Source organism: Gavia stellata, chromosome 28 (genome assembly GCF_030936135.1).
Source record: "Gavia stellata isolate bGavSte3 chromosome 28, bGavSte3.hap2, whole genome shotgun sequence".
Classification (NCBI taxonomy): domain Eukaryota; kingdom Metazoa; phylum Chordata; class Aves; order Gaviiformes; family Gaviidae; genus Gavia; species Gavia stellata.
Window position 1 is genome coordinate 7,942,500 of NC_082621.1, and position 18,164 is coordinate 7,960,663.

At 42.4% G+C, this 18,164-nt stretch overlaps 1 pseudogene; it reads right to left on the bottom strand.

The window, feature by feature from the left end:
* Positions 1-9,513: 9,513 nt before the first annotated feature.
* Positions 9,514-10,469, bottom strand: LOC132319425 (olfactory receptor 6E1-like; annotated as a pseudogene).
* Positions 10,470-18,164: the final 7,695 nt, after the last annotated feature.

The window sequence follows — 18,164 nt, forward strand, 5'->3', positions numbered from 1 at the left end:
CCCAACATAGTGGAAATGATATAGGTGTAGGATGTGAATGTTACCACTAAAGAGCCAAGTGTAGATGTGGGGAGGGTGGCAAGACATGCCATTTCAACAAAATGAGTGTCAGAACAGGAGAAAGAAATCCATGAATCTGTGTTACAGAATTTTCTCTGTTTGAAGCCAAATGACCAATGATTTCAGCAGGAACTTACACATATAAATACAAGTTATGCACCTGAATTCCTCTCAGTTGTTTAAAATAAACCCTGTGGCTGCTGAATCACACACAGGTGGTGAATTCACTCACTGAAATTCACTTCCTGAAACAGACTTCTAAGAGAAGTCCTATTGGGCTGCCTGTGTATCTCCACTGATGAGAAAGGGAGCTCACATTTGCATAAATGATTCAAAGTTGGTAAAATAAAATGAAAAAAATCTCTATTTAGATGTATTTATGTTTTGAAAATCATGTATATTATCTCTTTTTGACACAGTTTTATTTGTTTGTTTAATTAATTAATGTCTAGTGGGAAAAACGTTGTGCAAACAGGGAATACTACATTGTCTGTTGCTGTCAATAGATCTGTGCAGTTTGTTCCACTGGCTGATTAGTGACTATCAAAGAAGTACCGTGTAAAATGAGTTTCTTAGATTTTATTTACACACTTGTCAGAGGGAAGAGTGTTAATCTAACATAAACCAGATGTCAGCAATGTGTGCATGTATATCTGTACTAGTCTGCTTACACCATGAACAGGGGTAGTTCATGAAAATAAATTGTCATCTCAAGAATGTGTGTCATTTGACAGTTCAAACGTCATCCTCATACAATCAGATAATTATGCCCTAGAAGCGCTTTTTTCTCCCCACTGAATGTGAAAGTTTAGACAGTTTGCTCAAGTATAGGCATCTGAATATAGCCAGATTAATTTCACTTCATTCCCAGTGTATAAAATGAAAGAGAAACTCCTTATTTTTACCACAGTAAACCTATGAAACCTATGAACCTATATCTCCTGTCTGAGATATAAGTAGAGAATAGAGAATACATTGATACATCGATACATTCTGTATATGTTGACAGATGGGTCATGGCTGAAAAAAAACAGAGAAAACCAATCTATGGTAGAAGAATTCATTCTTCTGGGATTCCCTGGCAACCAGTGTTTGCAGATCACCCTCTTTCTGCTCTTTTCTCTAACATGCATACTAACAGTACTGGTAAATATGGCCATCATAGTACTAGTGTGGGTCAATCCATTCCTGCAGACTCCAATGTACTGCTTCTCTGGCAACCTCTCCTTTCTGGACATCTGGTACACTACAGCTTGTGTGCTCAAAACCCTTGGAGTATTCCTTGGAAAGAGTCAAACCATGTCCTTCATCAGCTGTACCCTGTAGATTTACTTCATCTTCTCCCTGGGCTATATGGAATGTGCTGTCTTGGCTGTCATGCTTATCATCGCTATCTGGCCATATGCTACCCTTTACACTACAGTCCCTTCATGTGCAACACCTTGTGCACACAGATGGCCTTTGGCTCCTGGGTGTCACTATCCCAGCCTCTCTAATCTCCACCTCATTCTTCTCTTCACTGAAAGTCCTTCAGAAAATTATGTTTTATTCTCTGAGACTTTTTTGTTGTCCTTGTTTGGTTTTCTCTATCTAACAGCTAGTAGCCAGCACCAATATTTCAAAGGCAGATGATGACAGTGCTTGTTGTCAAAAACAGGTCCCACTGTTGGGATGATAATGGTCAGGAAAAAAGACATAATTTACCCAAAGTCTTGGTGGTCCTGATTGCTCTAAGAGGGAAACACTGCACCTTACTTCAGCCATACAAAATTTAAATGTCTATAATAAAATATATCTATTTAGCTGCTTCTATTTTTAGTGGAACAGAAGTCTTCCCATTTAATGGACAACTTGTACTAACTGTTTAGATACCCATCTTAGTGCGTCACATACCACTCCCTTAGGGTTACCAATCACTAAAGTGATTAATGAAAGTACCTCAAAATACTTAGCGGCAAAGTAGCCTTTAGAAGAGTAAAGCTAAGAGAGCTGGCAAAACCACCTATTTTCTGAAGATGTTTTGTCACTCATTGAGTAGATTCAAGAGCAGTCTGGGTTAATAAAGATTATGGCACAATCTGGGATAGAGGAATTTACTTGATGTAAGTGTGCCAAATTATGATTTTATTATGAGTTGTCCAGGAGATGCCCCGAGGTGATTTGTAGTGTTTGAAGGCTTAAACATTTGGGAAGCCAGTCATGAGAAAACTGGGTTGGAATAGTTAGACAATTTGTTTGTTGAGCTAAATTATTAATAAATTCAGATTTTAGATAGCCCATATGAGAATGCCTTTCTTTTTAGTTAGATTAATTGGTTCCCTTGTGCTTGTGTATTGAGTAAACCACTGCTGACTCAAGTTTATTTGCTAAAAAATTCTAAGAACTGTTGAAAATGAATGCAATTATTCAGATAATTAAAGAAGAATTAATTCACTTTCCTACCATAACAATTTTTCCACTTGTCTTATTTTTTACAGATTGCATTTCATGGAGCTATTAAGGTGAACGAACTCAAAATATGGTAAACAAACAACAGAGAAAAGAAAAAAATACCTTTATTTCATCAAACCTTGTTTTCACTTTGGAAATATTAGGCGTTCTATATTGAAAAAACACAATTGATAAAAAGAGTGGAAGTTGCAGTTTCACATTTCATCTATGAACAAAATTTATGTCAATACTTTATTGAGGACTCTAGCAGAGAAAGAACTCTGTAGCTCAGATTAATGGCTATAACAGCTGCATCGATTCTGAACAATAGTTGATCCACTATATGATACTATGACTTGAGCATTGCAAAGAGGACAAAAAAGAGGACTGAAACATGTCTGAAGAATTAGTAGATGCCTCATCAGTATTAAGCAATACATATTAAACAGTACATAAAAATCTATAAAAAACCAATGATTTTATGAATGGAACCAGAATGAATGTGCTAGAAAGTAGGCCTCACAGCTAGGCAAGAGAATAGGGGAAATGACAGTGCATCTCAAGATGCTGAAATAAAGTCAAATCAATGGAAAGAAAGTAGCTAGCTATGAAACCTCTGAAACATTAAAATCCACTACAATCTAGATGGGCTTTAATCTCACAGAATGTTGTCCTTACAAGGACAACAAGGACAAGTTGCACAGGGACAGGAGTTAGATGGCCTGACCATTTCACACAGCTTTGATTCTGCCTCAGACAGGCACACGTTTTACTCTCAGAAGTCTTATTGCTCTATAAACTTGCAACTTTCAGCTAAAAACTATGGGCTTATGGGACTTAAGATACCAAGATTTTAACAATAAGTATAGATGACATTTCTTACTAAGAAGTGTTTTGTGTTGGTTCAATAGAAGTCTTCAGAGGAGGTTATGATGTTCAAAAGAGCCCAAGATAAACAAGCACCAAACTATATGTACCAGCTAGGTACATTACAGGATTTTCAGTCAAGCTGAAATGTATTTACATCAATTTTCTTCAACAAGTGCTCAAAATTCAAACCAGAGCTGGGATTCATCCATTTTAATTTTTGCTAGCTAGAGTTCAGATGTATCATGCTAGGTATTGGCTCCACTTTTAATCAATGAAGTATTTCCCCAGATTGTTCTGGAGAATGATTAATCTACCATGGTAGATTTCTAAAGAGGTCAAATGAAACATGTTCTCAAAGTTCTTGGTTTTTCCAATAATTCTGGAGAACCACATGTAACTGTATCAGATATGGGCAAGCAAGTTTTAGATGGCTAAAAATCGGTGAGAATAATTTAAACCCTCACATTTAGGGATATTACCAAATCCAGGTCAACTGTACAAATTTATAACCGATCACATACTGATTATTTCTTTAGTCATATTTGCTGCAAATCAGAACTTACAGTAGAAATAATGTTAAATCTTGAAGATAAACACTAAATCTAATTTGGTCAGCACTATTTTTGAATATATGTTCTACTTATGTACAATACTAGAGATTATTTTATCCTTCTTTTTTTTTCCTCTGTACCAAAAATACATTTTGCATTTTTATTGAAAATATCCTAAAATTATATTTTAGTTCCTCAAAAAAGTTGGTGAAAGGTTCATCTGGATATTCAACAGCTCTCTGATTATGGCAAACAAGAGCAAAAAAAATGTACAAAATCAAATTTACTTTCATGATTCAAAGTTGAGTGGAAATGGTTCCTTTCTTAATTGAAGGGTAATCGCACGTTTTCACAGCAACTGACTGTGAAAACCCTGGAGACTTTAATTCCTTGGGGAGGGGCCAGTCCAGAAAATATTTGTATCTTGGAGCTATTCTAGAGTCATGTTTTTTTCCCCAAGTTAAGTGGCAGAAAAGTGGGCTTCAGAAATGTGCTGCATTTTCACAGAGATATTTGTGATTTCAGAAGAAAAATACTGGTTTTGCACTTACTGTTTTCTCTCAGCATGATGTAGAGATTTGTAATACTACGAAAGTGAGAGCTAAATTCTCTCTAATTCTGTTTGCCTCTGTTTCATCTCTCTGTCACTGTATATACATATATTTTTCTCTTCCTTTATCCATTCCTGTGCATGTAAAGCCCTGAAATTGTAGCTGACCATTCTTCAAGCAGAAGGTCCTCCTGAGATCTCTTCCAATCTGAATTATTCTGATTTTATGTGTATATACTACCTTTTTACTTTTCTATCTATCCCTTCATACTGATGCAAGGGGTTTTTTGTGTGTGTGTACATTACACCCATCTTTAATCTTTGCTATCTGTTCTCCATTTATTTCTGAGCTTTTCTGTCTACTCTGTCTATATAACTATTCATCCATTCCTGTATATACTGCAGCACCTCTCTTTCTTCTTCCCTCTTCTGTATATAGTTCATTATCATATTATTCTCCACTCAGTTCATTGACTCAATTTCTGTATGTCAATCTTTCTGTCATTATTCACTGCCTTGCCTGTCCAAGGACACAGGGTGGGATTCATCTGTCCAGCCAGGCCTCCATCTGTCAGAAACATACAGATCTTGCTTGTTTTCTGTGTCATATTGAAATATGCCAGACTTAAAATTATGCCAGGGGGGAAAAAAAGTTATCTAAGTATAGACAACTGAATAAAACATCAGATGCCTTATTTTCAGAAGTCTAAAGTGGGTGCAGATAAATCCCAGTTAAATTATTGAACATTTTTCAAAAATCAGACTTTTTTTAACACGTATCAAGTTAATTGTCTCAAAGAATGAAGTGACAGGATGGCCCTTCATTCTTTTGGACTTCTCTTCTTTTTTAGTATTCTGAGTGTCAGTGGCCATGCTCATAGCAGTCTATTTATGAGAGGCAAAACCTATTTTTCCTTGCAATGGTTTAAAAAGAAAAACAAGGAAAAAAAAAAAAAGAAAAAAGAAAAAAAGCTTGACCTTCCTTGCACATTTTTAGGAATTTTTTTTTCAGTATATTTTTGGGCAACCTGGGTTATGAATTCTGGTATGTAAAGCAGAAAATATGTAGCAATGAAGTGAACAAAGCTCTGTTTTTTTATTGTCTTTTGTTACTTAGATGAGTCTTTCATCTGATGTCCAAAGAGGAAACCATAGTGGCACACACCTATTCATCCTCCTGGGTTTTCCTGGCCATCAGTACCTGAAAATGTCTTTGTTCATGCTTTTTTTCATCATGTACATCTTGGCACTCTTGGGAAACTTTTTCATCATGGTCTTAGTGAGAAGCCATCCACAACTTCATATCCCCATGTACTTTTTCCTCTGCAACCTTTCCGTCCTGGAGATCTGGTACACCACAGCTTGTGTCCCCAAAGCACTAGCAGTCTTCTTGGGTGGAGACACAACCATTTCCTTTGACAATTGCCTTCTACAGATGTACTTTGTTTTCTCTTTGGGCTGCACAGAGTATTTTCTCCTGGCTGCCATGGCATCTGACCGTTGTTTGGCAATCTGTTTCCCCTTACATTATAACTCCATCATGAATCGCACCCTTTTAACTCAACTTGTCTTTGGATCATGGTTTTGTGTTTTCTTCTCCATAACCATACCTACGTATATGATTAGCACATTGTCTTTCAGTGGCCCTTTAAATACTGAGTTTATCTTGGAGATATGAGTGAGGTTGAAGCACATATTACAGAAAATTATGGTTGAAGCACATATTACAGAAAATTATAGACAAAGTGTGGACCTGGGAGTCATGGATTTAATCTCCAGCTGTATCATAGACTTTCTTGCCTTGCAGCTCCACTTCCTGCATTTGTAAAATCTGGACATCACAGAAACCACTGTTGTCTGTTTCTCTGAGAATTAGGTGGAATTACTGGAATTATTATTTGTTCCACTCAATTTCAGAAATCTGTATGAGGAATTTCACCATCTGAGTCTCCTTTAATAGTCATAAGTAAGTGACAGGCACCTCCAAAAACCCATCTGAGACTTAAGAGTTCATTCATCTTAGAGATGGACACTTAGAAAGGACCCACATAACCAAGATGCTAATTTCGATGCGTCTACTTTGATGTTTTTACAAAGACTACATCCAGGCCTTCATATCCACTTTTATTCCAGATATGGGGATTGGTTCTACCTGGACACAGACTATATAGCCTTCATTTAAAATTTCCTTGAGCTTCTGAGAATATACCCATGCTATGTAATTAAACAATGCCAAGGAACAGCCCTGGGCACAAGAGCATGATTTTCTGTGTTGCAGAATCATTAGAAAGATCTTTGTCAGAGCATTGGGTTATGCCACCTACTATTATTGCAAACATTCTTTGTTACTTTAGAGGAGTTTTTATTAGCCAGAAACTATTTCTGTAGATGGCTTACATGTCACTTCTACGACTTGCTTCCTCTGTCTCTATCTCTTTCTTCTCCTCTCTCAGTTCTGTTCATTTGGTTGGTTGGTTGGTTTTTTTCCCTATGTCTATTCCGATATCTGCAATGACAGCCTCTTACCTGCAAAATTTTAAATGTTTTTAAAGGAAACATTAAAAAAACCTGCCTTGTTTTGTGCTCATTAAAAGGATCTCTTCTTCGTGACAAACGACATGGTTAGTAAAACACACTTGTTTAAAGAAGCAAGTATTAAAGACAATCAGCCTGCTGGTCAGCCCCCTGCAAGCAGAGAAGAGAAATAAAGTTTCTTTCCTAAGCAGCTGAGTAGAAGACCAAAGGCAGGGGATGATGATGTATGGAACAACACAAGGAAATCAAAACTGCACCCAGGCCATCTTGAGAACCCCTAAGCTCCATTCTACTGAAGCAGACATGGAGACAGAAACAATTTATTGGAAGAACTTGACAACACTTGCCAACGTGACGCCCATCTACAAGAAGGGTCGGAAGGAGGATCCGGGGAACTACAGGCCTGTCAGCCTGACCTCGGTGCCGGGGAAGGTTATGGAGAGGCTTATCTTGAGGGCGCTCACGGGACACGTGCAGGATACCCAAGGGATCAGGCCAAGCCAGCACGGGTTCATGAAAGGCAGGTCCTGCTTGACCAACCTGATCTCCTTCTATGACCAGGTGACCCGCCTAGTGGATGAGGGGAAGGCTGTTGATGTTGTCTACCTGGACTTCAGCAAAGCCTTTGACACTGTTCCCCACAGTATTCTCCTGGAGAAGCTGGCGGCCCGTGGTTTAGACAGGTACAGTCTTCTCTGGGTAAAAAACTGGCTGGATGGCCGAGCCCAGAGAGTTGTAGTGAATGGGGTGAAATCCAGCTGGCGGCCGGTCACAAGCGGAGTGCCCCAGGGCTCAGTTTTGGGACCGGTCTTGTTTAATGTCTTTATTGATGATCTGGATGAGGGGATAGAGTGCTCCCTCAGCAAGTTTGCAGACGACACCAAGTTGGGAGGGAGTGTTGATCTGCTTGAGGGTAGGAAGGCTCTGCAGAGGGATCTGGACAGGCTGGATCGATGGGCTGAGGCCAACCGGATGAAGTTCAGTAAGGCCAAGTGCCGGGTTCTACACTTTGGCCACAACAACCCCAGGCAACGCTACAGGCTTGGGGATGAGTGGCTGGAAAGCTCCCCCGCAGAAAAGTACCTGGGGGTGTTGATCGACACCCGGCTGAATATGAGCCAGCAGTGTGCCCAGGTGGCCAAGAAGGCCAACGGCATCCTGGCTTGTATCAGAAATGGTGTGGCCAGCAGGAGCAGGGAGGTGATCATGCTTCTGTACTCGGCTCTGGTGAGGCCGCACCTCGAATACTGTGTTCAGTTTTGGGCCCCTCACTACAAGAAAGACATTGAGGTGCTGGAGCGTGTCCAGAGAAGGGCGACAAAGCTGGTGAGGGGTCTGGAGCACAAGTCTTATGAGGAGCGGCTGAGGGAGCTGGGGTTGTTTAGCCTGGAGAAGAGGAGGCTGAGGGGAGACCTTATCGCTCTCTACAACTACCTGAAAGGGGGTTGCAGAGAGGTGGGTGTTGGTCTCTTCTCCCAAGTGATGAGTGACAGGGCAAGAGGAAATGGCCTCAATTTGTGCCAGGGGAGGTTCAGGCTAGATATTAGGGAAAAGTTCTTTACTGAGAGAGTAGTGAAACATTGGAATAGGCTGCCCAGGGAGGTGGTAGAGTCACCCTCCCTGGAGGTATTCAAGGAGTGTGTGGATGTGGCATTGTGGGATGTAGCTTGATGGACATGGTGCTGTGTGGTGTTGGGTGGGTTGTGGCTTGTTGTTGTTGTGTGGCGTGGTTTTTGGTTTGTTTTTTTTTTTTTTTTTTTCCCCAGGTTGGACTCGATGATCTTACAGGTCTTTTCCAACCGTAGTGATTCTGTGATTCTGTGAACACACGGGCATGACTGATTGAAATGGAGACTGGCACTGCTACAATGTAGGTCAAGTAAGGACTGAACACCCAGGCCTGTGCTTAAATGAGGCTCCTGCATCCATGTTCAAAGGGTGTGGGTGGAGGCCCCAGGTGAGGCTGGTCAGGGACATAAGGGCCTATTAGTGCACTTAGGGTCCTGACAGTTTGTTAACATACACATGAAATTGATCATTGCATTGGAAAACAGTTTAGTGGGGCATGAACGTCCAGCTTCCACCATTCAAAACATTTGCTTGCAGAAATCAGGGAGGAATCCATCACACACCTCCACGTACCTTTCTGTAGAGGAAATGATAGGCACCACAACAGGAACTTTCTGTGTGGTGATGTGTCGTCTGCTCTGAAGGTTAGGCATCTCTGTTTGAGGGATATACAGTATTGATTTTAATTTCCTATAGAAGTCTAAAGAGTTGATTAACATGTCTATGTTGCCTGGCTTGGATTTCACCACACCTCATTTCAAATGGATCAATTGTGGCTACTTCCAACTGATTTAAGTCAAAGAGACATTGTATGTAGTCAGGGCAGAGAAACAGGCATCATCCCAGAGTCTTTATACACTTTGGTGAGGTGAATTCCACCTAATCCACCCCATGCATCATCTTTATCCCCCACCCACCCCCCAGGGTACTGGGAACTCTGCTAGGAAGTCATTCGCATGCACTCACTGTTTTATGGCTCTGAATTTCAAAACACCTCGCCACTAGATCTTTCAAGGCCTGTTTGACTTGTTCATTTTGAAGGGTGTAGATGTAAGGGTTACACAGCTGAGTAATCACACAGTAGAGGAAAGACACAACTTTGTCAAAATCCCTCCCACCCCTCTGGCTTGGTCGGATGTACCTGAAGATGGAGCTGCTGTACAGAATAGCAACCACAATGAGATGAGCAGAGCATGTGGAAAAGGCTTTTTTCCTGCTTGCTGAAGACTGGATGTGTGTGACAGTGTAGACAATGTAGGCATAGGAAAAGGCAGTTACTGATAAGGTGCCAGGTAATATTAGAACACTTGTCACTAGCATTACTTTCTCAATGAGGCCTGTGTTTGTGCAGGACAGCTGAAGCAGTGGTGCTATATCACAGTAGAAATGGTTGATGATGTTGGGCCCGCAGAATGGCAAACGGAGTATAATTGTCAGTGGAGAGAACACCAAGAAGAAACTCACCACCCAGCAGCCCAGCACCAGCTGGAGACAAAACCTATTGCTCATGAAGGTGGCATAATGCAAAGGGTGGCAGATGGCCATGTAGCGGTCAAAGGACATGAGAGCTACGTGGAAGAAAGTACAGATACCCAGGGTGAAGAAGAGGGATAACTGAAGGAAACATCCAGAGAGGGAAATTGTTTTTGCTCCTGTGAGGAGGCTGTAGAGTGTCCTCGGCATGAAGGTAGATGTGAAGCAGATTTCCACGAGGGAGAAATTCCTGAGAAAGAAAGACATGGGGATGTAAAGGCGGTGGTCCACCAGTGTGATGGTGATGACAGCAATGTTTCCAAGGAGGATCAGGAGGAAGGCAACAAAAGAATGGCAAATAGGATGATCTCCAAAAAGTGATTGCTAGTGAGTCCCAAGAGAATGAACTCCACCACTGTTGTCTGATTCATCTCTGAGAGCTGAAAGATAGTTAAAAAGAAGATGTTAAAGATGATCCAAGAATCACAGAATCACTGAGGTTGGAAAAGACCTGTAAGATCATCAAGTCCAACCATCAACCAACAAACACCACCATGCCCACTAAACCATGTCCCACAATGCCTCATCCACACGTTCCTTGAACGCCTCCAGTGAGGGTGACTCCACCACTTCCCTGGGCAGCTTGTTCCAGTGTTTCACCACTCTCTCAGTAAAGAAATTTTTCCTAATATCCAGCCTGAACCTCCCCTGGCACAAATTGAGGCCATTTCCTCTTGTCCTGTCACTCATCACTTGGGAGAAGAGACCAACACCCACCTCACCACAACCCCCTTTCAGGTAATTGTAGAGAGCGATGAGGTCTCCCCTCAGCCTTCTCTTCTCCAGGCTGAACAACCCCAGTTCCCTCATCCACTCCTCATAACACTTGTGCTCCAGACCCCTCACCAGCTTTGTCGCCCTTCTCTGGACACGCTGCAGCATCTCAACGTCCTTCTTGTAGTGAGGGGCCCAAAACTGAACACAGTATTCGAGGTGTGGCCTCACCAGCACCGAGTACAAGAGCACGGTCACTTCCCTGGTCCTGCTGGCCACACTATTTCTAATACAGGCCACGGTGCTATTGGCCTTCTTGGCCACTTGGGCACACTGCTGGCTCATATTCAGCCAGCTGTCGACCAACACCCCCAGGTTCTTTTCTGCAGGGGAGCTTTCCAGCCACTCTTCCCCAAGCCTGTAGCATTGCATGGGGTTGTTGTGGCCAAAGTGCAGGACCTGGCACTTGGCCTTGCTGAACCTCATACAATTGGCCTGGGCCCATCCATCCAGCCTGTCCAGATCCCTCTGTAGAGCCTTCCGACCCTCCAGCAGATCAACACTCCCTCCCAACTTGGTGTCATCTGCAAACTTGCTGAGGGAGCACTCAAACCCCTCATCCAGATTATCGATAAATATATTAAACAAGACCGGTCCCAAAACTGAGCCCTGGGGGACTCCGCCTGTGACCGGCCACCAACTGGACTTCACTCCATTCACCATGGCTCTCTGGACTCGGCCATCCAGCCAGTTTTTAATCCAGCGAAGAGTGCACCTGTCTAAGCCACGATTTGCCAGCTTCTCCAGGAGAATACTGTGGGAGACAGTGTCGAAGGCTTTACTGAAGTCCAGGCAGACAACGTCAACAGCCTTTCCCTCATCCATTAGGCGGGTCACCTGGTCATAGAAGGAGATCAGGTTGGTCAAGCAGGACCTGCCCTTCATGAACCCGTGCTGGCTGGGCATGGGTAGAAATGTAGGAATGAAAGCCTAATCAGGTGGTACATGAGGTGGTCCTAACTGGAAGACTATTGTAAGCCAAAGAATGAGTCATCTACATAACAGCTGACCTGAGTAGGCACCTGCCTGTGCTGCACGTGTCACTTGGCCAGAGGACAAACAGCTAGCAAATCGTAACGAAGCAGCCTTTAGGCAGCTCCCACTCGGCACCAGTGATGATGCCACCAGCATGTTCTTGTCCTCATCTTGAAGTGAAGCAGCGTGTTCTCATGTGGACATCCTTTTGCTGGACAGTAGAAACCATGAATAGCATTTTTCACTTCTTAAGAAAATTTGGTAAGAGCTCTAAAAACCATAATGTGTGGGAACTACTCCACAGACAGGATCTGTGCCTTGGCTACAAGTCCATCCAATGTTTCGCAACTGCAGGTTCCCAGCATCTGAACGGACATAAGATTAGCTATATTATTCCCTCTCCCTTTTCATATTAGCTCCAAAAAATACTATTTCAATTAATATCTTAGAGAATCTGAGTACCTTTCTTATGAGTATCCATTACAAACCCCAGAGCCCATGCATTATAGTACCTCTGAGGGCAGATTCCAAATGAGATGGCATACCCTTTTCCATAGAAATCTTGAATGTGATTCATCTCACCTGACTGCAGATTGTCACTTGTCTAAGTACCAGTGTATTCCTCAGTACTCCCTGTGTTGTCAAAGATGGAGATTCAATACCTCCAGAGAGACTTTCTGCTGATCTTAAGCTGAGTGTCTAAAGTACTGATACATGTTCACTGTTGAGATACTGGCCCTAAATAACGAGATGGGATTTAAATCCTCTCCTGTCTTATTTGTGGTACCACAAGTCAGGATCTGCAAGCATACCTTAACATTTCTGACTAATTTCTATTTTCTAGGCTGGCTTCCTGACTTAGCAGACAAGTTCTAGTGCTCTACTTTTGATCCCATTTTCCTATATTTATGGTAACATAACTTCCCAAATTCCTGTAGGTTACCAGTATGTGTCAGTTTCCAGGTGGCAGCAAGATGTACAAGGTCTCTTCATCAAGTTTTAGACGCACAACGAAAACCAGTAGAGTAACTCTTGTCCATAAACAAAGCAAATGTTGGTGTTCCCTGAGAAAATATTAGTAAATTACTTTATTTCAATTTTTAATTATTAATTCCCCTTAATAAATATTCCAGGGGGGAGGCAGGGGGAAAAAAAGCAACAGTGGTCTGTGGAAGAAATAGCAAGGATTTCACAAGCAGTCTGCAAATCATCCCGGTTCGATATTATCTCAAGCCTTCAAACTCCCATTAGCATGCATATAACCACTAATTCACCATCACTATGCATGCCTTCTGAACCTTTTTAGGACTTTGTTTTAGCATGAGATGAACCCTGCACTGCAAGTTCATTCCATTAACTGGAAAGGTCACCTGTCCATTGATGATGTCTCTCTTGTCATCAGTCATCCCAAACAGGGGAACATAAATATCTGAAGCACAGCCATCTATCCTGCAAATTATGTTATGTCCCACATCACCTGTTTCTGACATGGAATACATCAGTTGAGCCTTCTTTCTCCCACTCTACGTTTTATACTTCCAATTAGTCCTACAGTTCACATCTGTTTTGCAGCTTAGGGAATAATTAGGCACTGAACTTTGCTGATGACACTGCTAGGACACATTGCTTTCATGGGCAGGTTTTGGGGAGAGCTGGTTCGTAGAATTATGGAACCAGAGAAACAGAACACTTGAGGTTGGAAGGGACCTCTAGAGGTCATCTGGTCCAACCCCTCTGATGAAGCTGGTCACCTACAACATGTTGCCCCGAACCATGTCCAGTTGAGTTTTTAATATCTCCACAGAGAGAGACTTTACAACCCTTCTTGGAAATCTGTTCCAGTGCTTGTCACCCTCAGAAGAAAAAGGGTTCTCACGTTCAGACAGAATCTCATGTTTCTGCTTGTGACAATTGCCTGTGGTCCTGTCATTAGGCACCACTGAGAGGAGACTGGCTCTGTCCCATTTGCACCCTCCCTTCAGGTATACATTGATGAGATTGCACCTGAGTCTAGACGTCACGATGATACAGCAGAGCTCTACTCTGAGCAGCAGGGGATGCAATCCTATCTCCAACATTTCCTTGATGGACACTTACTGCCTTTATTTGATTCAGCAGGAAAAAAAATCTTATTTCTTACAAGGAAAAGTCACATGCAGAATAAACCAGGACTTTTTTCTTTTCCCCTATAAACTGGTAATTTACTCCCAAAATGGAATTTCAGAGAACTGTAGAGACCAGAACTTCCTGCACTTTTCCATTGTCTTTGGTGAACACTCTGCAGGGATTCTGTAATTTTTTTCCCACCACAATTAGCTCCTTAGTGTCAGTGGAGAACTGCCGTCTAAATCCGTATAAACACATTCCTATTTTTTGCTTGCATATAGCATTTTTTTTCCACAGGTCCAAAAAGGAAAGCCACTTTTGGTATGAAATCCTGTTTTGTAACAATCCACAGCTAATACTGTATAGAGACTTGTTTTTGTTGTCTGTAGAAACAGAGTATTTTTGCACAAGTATGGGAGGACAGAAAAGAAGGCAGTCTGCTTTCAATTCAAACCCAACCTTTCTCTTTTGCCTCACTAATCTCCCTAGCATAGGACTAAGATCAAGCTCTGGGAAAAATCTGAAAGACAGAAATGCTGTTAAGACAGCTATCAGTGGTGCAGCATAGACTGTCCGCCTTCAGACCTGTCCCAACCTGTGGGTAGTGTCTCTGAAGCTGTCTCCATTAAGGAGGATATATTACAAGTGGTAAGCAAGCATTTTCAGGTCATTTTCTCTTTCCTAGTGATACTCTCTTTCCTCTGTATATACACTGTCATTGGCAGTGCATGGAATTAGTTGTCTTTTCAGTATTTTTGTCAGAAAGAGTAAATACCTCCAGCAACCTGCTGTTTCTGTGATCCAACTTCACAAAAGCTCCTAGATGTCATTGTCAAGTTACAAGATAATACCGTGAAGCTCTACTCAGAGGAGCAGGGCGTGCAAACCTACCTCCAAGACGACTCCAGCAACCTTCCCTTACAGGATTCCTGATGCCTGTGTCAAGGCCAGTGCTGGGATTCAAGAGGAAAACAAAATCTCAAATCACCTTGATCTTCTGGTCATTCAAAAAAGAATAACAGTAATTAGCAGATTTGAGATTCTGTCACCACGGGGCTAATTAAAAAGTTCTTGAAGTGCTGGAGTGCTTCACTTCGTTTGCGTGGAGCAGGACTACATGCAGATGCAGGAACCTCGTGATAACTGGAGCAGAACTAAGATGGGGATTTTCTTTGTAGGAAAAAGAAGTAGCTGAGACTGTTTATATTGTAAGCGGAGCACATGAATGAAGGGTTAAATCACTGACGGTCCCTGGCTGAGACCCTGCTGTGTTACATAAAAGCTTTACTTGCATAGTTTTAATTATTTGCTGAGCAGAGTTGATAATAGGATGTTTCAAGATGGGTAACTCCCTTCCTGACAAGATCAAATTGGCCTTGAGGTAGCTCGTTATGCCTCCTGAGTATATCATTGATAACAGGGACTCGAGACGTTTGTGTCAAGATAAGCGCCAAAGAACTAGTTCAAACTGACCCTTTTGTAACATTCCGAGGCCAAAGGATGGATGAGCCAATTCCATGACCATGTATGGACAACGGAAACCCGAAGTTCAACTAGCGGACAGTGTGAGGAAGACTATGAACGACCACCGGAGGGTGAAAAGACCCTAACCCTAATTTTACTGCGCATGCTTGGACTATGCAAATGAATTCCGGGAACTCATCCACATAAGACCGCCCTTTTTAGAATTCTGATGAATATGTATGATTTTTCTGTATATGAACTGAGGTGCTTTGCTAACCTGTTGGAGCACTCGTGGTGGACAAATCCCCAGTGCTGCCCAGCGCTGTATTAAAGAATGCCTGCTTAATAACAAACTAGTTGTTATTGAGTTATTCATCTCGGAAAACCGTCCCGATCGCGGGCTCGGTACCGACTTTGTTGTTTCAGTTTTGGCGACCCAGATGGGACCATCTCTGTCCGGCTGCAGGAACCTCTGAGTCGGCGACTCCCTAGGCCGGCCCTGGAGAATTCTCTGGAGGGACTCAGCGATTCAGCGGATCCTCGCGGGGGCAGACAAGGACCTCTGGTAAGAATAAGGCATTCTTTTTGGTTTGGGACCGGTCATTTGAAGCTGCTCATAAGTCGCGGTTCGTGAGAACCCCGCCGGGTGGCATACAATTGCATGTATGATTTGTATTAATCACTTGGTTACTATGTTGCATGGTTTGTAGTGATCATTTGGTTAGTATGGTCATTTGGTTGTGCATTTGTATTTGATTGCAGTTTACATATGTGTGTGTGATGCACACATATGTCTGATATACGCGTATTTGAAAATCTTTCATCAGCCTAAGTTGACATTTGTTACCCGGGAGTTAATAGTTGTTATTTTATCTGCGATAGTAATTGTCAGTTTTGTGTAGTGTTCGTGCCCCGACCCCTGTCCTTGTGTCCTATAAATTTAGAATGGGGAACCAACAAGGTGGAGTGTTGAAAAAGAGCCCTTTGGGCTGCATTTTAGACCACTGGAAAGATATCGGGGGACCACCTGGAGGGATTGTAAATCGTAAGACCTTAATCAAATATTGTAACCAGTGGTGGCCTTTATACAAGCTAGATGATGAAGAAAAATGGCCTTTTAACGGAACTTTAAAGTACAACACTTTGTTGCAGCTTATGTTATTTCTGCGCCGAGAAGGAAAATGGGATGAAGTGGTTTATGCAGATATGTTTTTCACTTTGCGAAATCACCCTGAATGGCAAAAAGAATGCGGAATCAATTTAGCACCCCAGGACCCTATGGTCCTGGCGATAGAAAAAGAGAACAATAAGCAAAATACGAAGCTAAAAAGATGCTGCTTGGCTTGCAGCATTGGGCAAAGATGTTTAAAGATCGGTTCACAGAATGAGAGATTAGAGGATTGCTTGCCTCCACTAGAAGGAGAAGGTGATAGAGAAGGAGATGCTGGTGCTGTTGGGGGTGAAGAATCAGAGGCAAGGGAAAGGGAAGAGATTAATGTTAAATTTTCTCCCATCATTACCAGAACTCGAAGTAAAGTGGGACCTATCATACAGGCTCCACTAAGACAGGCAATGGGAGCAGGAGGACCTGTCAGAATTAAAGTACCTTTCACTCTAGCAGATTTAGAGGGATGGCGAGCTACTGCAGGTGATTATCGGGATGATCCCGAAAAGGTTGCTAAAGGCTTTGAATTGATTGTTAAAACCCAGGACCCTGACTAGGAAGATGTGGATGCAATGTTGGATGCGGTGTTTAGTGAGTCAGAGAAGCAGATGGTTGTGAGAGCGGCTAGGACCCAGGTACAGGCTCTGGTTTTGGCTGGAACTCTGCCCGGAACAGTGGATAACCATGTTCCGATTACTAATCCCGGTTGGGACCCTAATCAGACGGGAGCCCGGAATTTGTTAGTGCGGTACAGGGAATGGATTGCTTATGGAATAAGAAATGCTGTCCCAAAATCAGTGAATTGGTCTAAATTGTATGAAATTAAACAAGATACAAAAGAATCCCCTACTGATTTTTTGAACCGATTAAAAGAAGGAATGCAGAAATATACCCCTTTAGACCCTACCTCTCAGGAGGGAAAGGGTCATTTGATATTCCTGTTTTTGGGACAGTCGGCAGATGACATCAGGAGAAAATTACAGAAAGTGCAAGGGACAGATATGAGAGATTTAGAGAAATTGTTGGAGGCTGCCTGGCAAGTGTATCGGAATAGGGATAGTCAGAAAGGGAGAGTAATGAGCAAAACAATTGCCAATGCTACAGTGGCTGCCTTACGCAGCACAGGGGGCCACGTACCCCCTCGGAACCCATCAAGAAACAACACTGTTGGAGGGAGGGGGGCCATAAGAAGTGGTGTAAGTGCCCCAACTAGGGGAAATCAACCCCTCCTGAAAGATCAGTGTGCTTACTGCAAGCAAATGGGGCATTGGAGAAGGGATTGCCCGAAGTTAGGCAACCCGGTGATGGTAACAGATGTAGAAGATGATTGACGGGGACCAGGGGAATCTTCCCTAGCGGAGCCCTTGGTAAAAGTTCAGCTAGGGAAAGAAAAGAAACCTGTAGAATTTTTAATAGATACAGGTGCTACGTTTTCAGTATTGAATCAGACCTTATTACCTGTGAGTAGGCAAACTGTTAATATTGTAGGAGCAACTGGACAGGTTGAGAAGGCGTTCTTTCTGAAACCATTAAAATTCAAAATTGGGAAAAGTGTAGGGATTCATAAATTCCTCTACCTGCC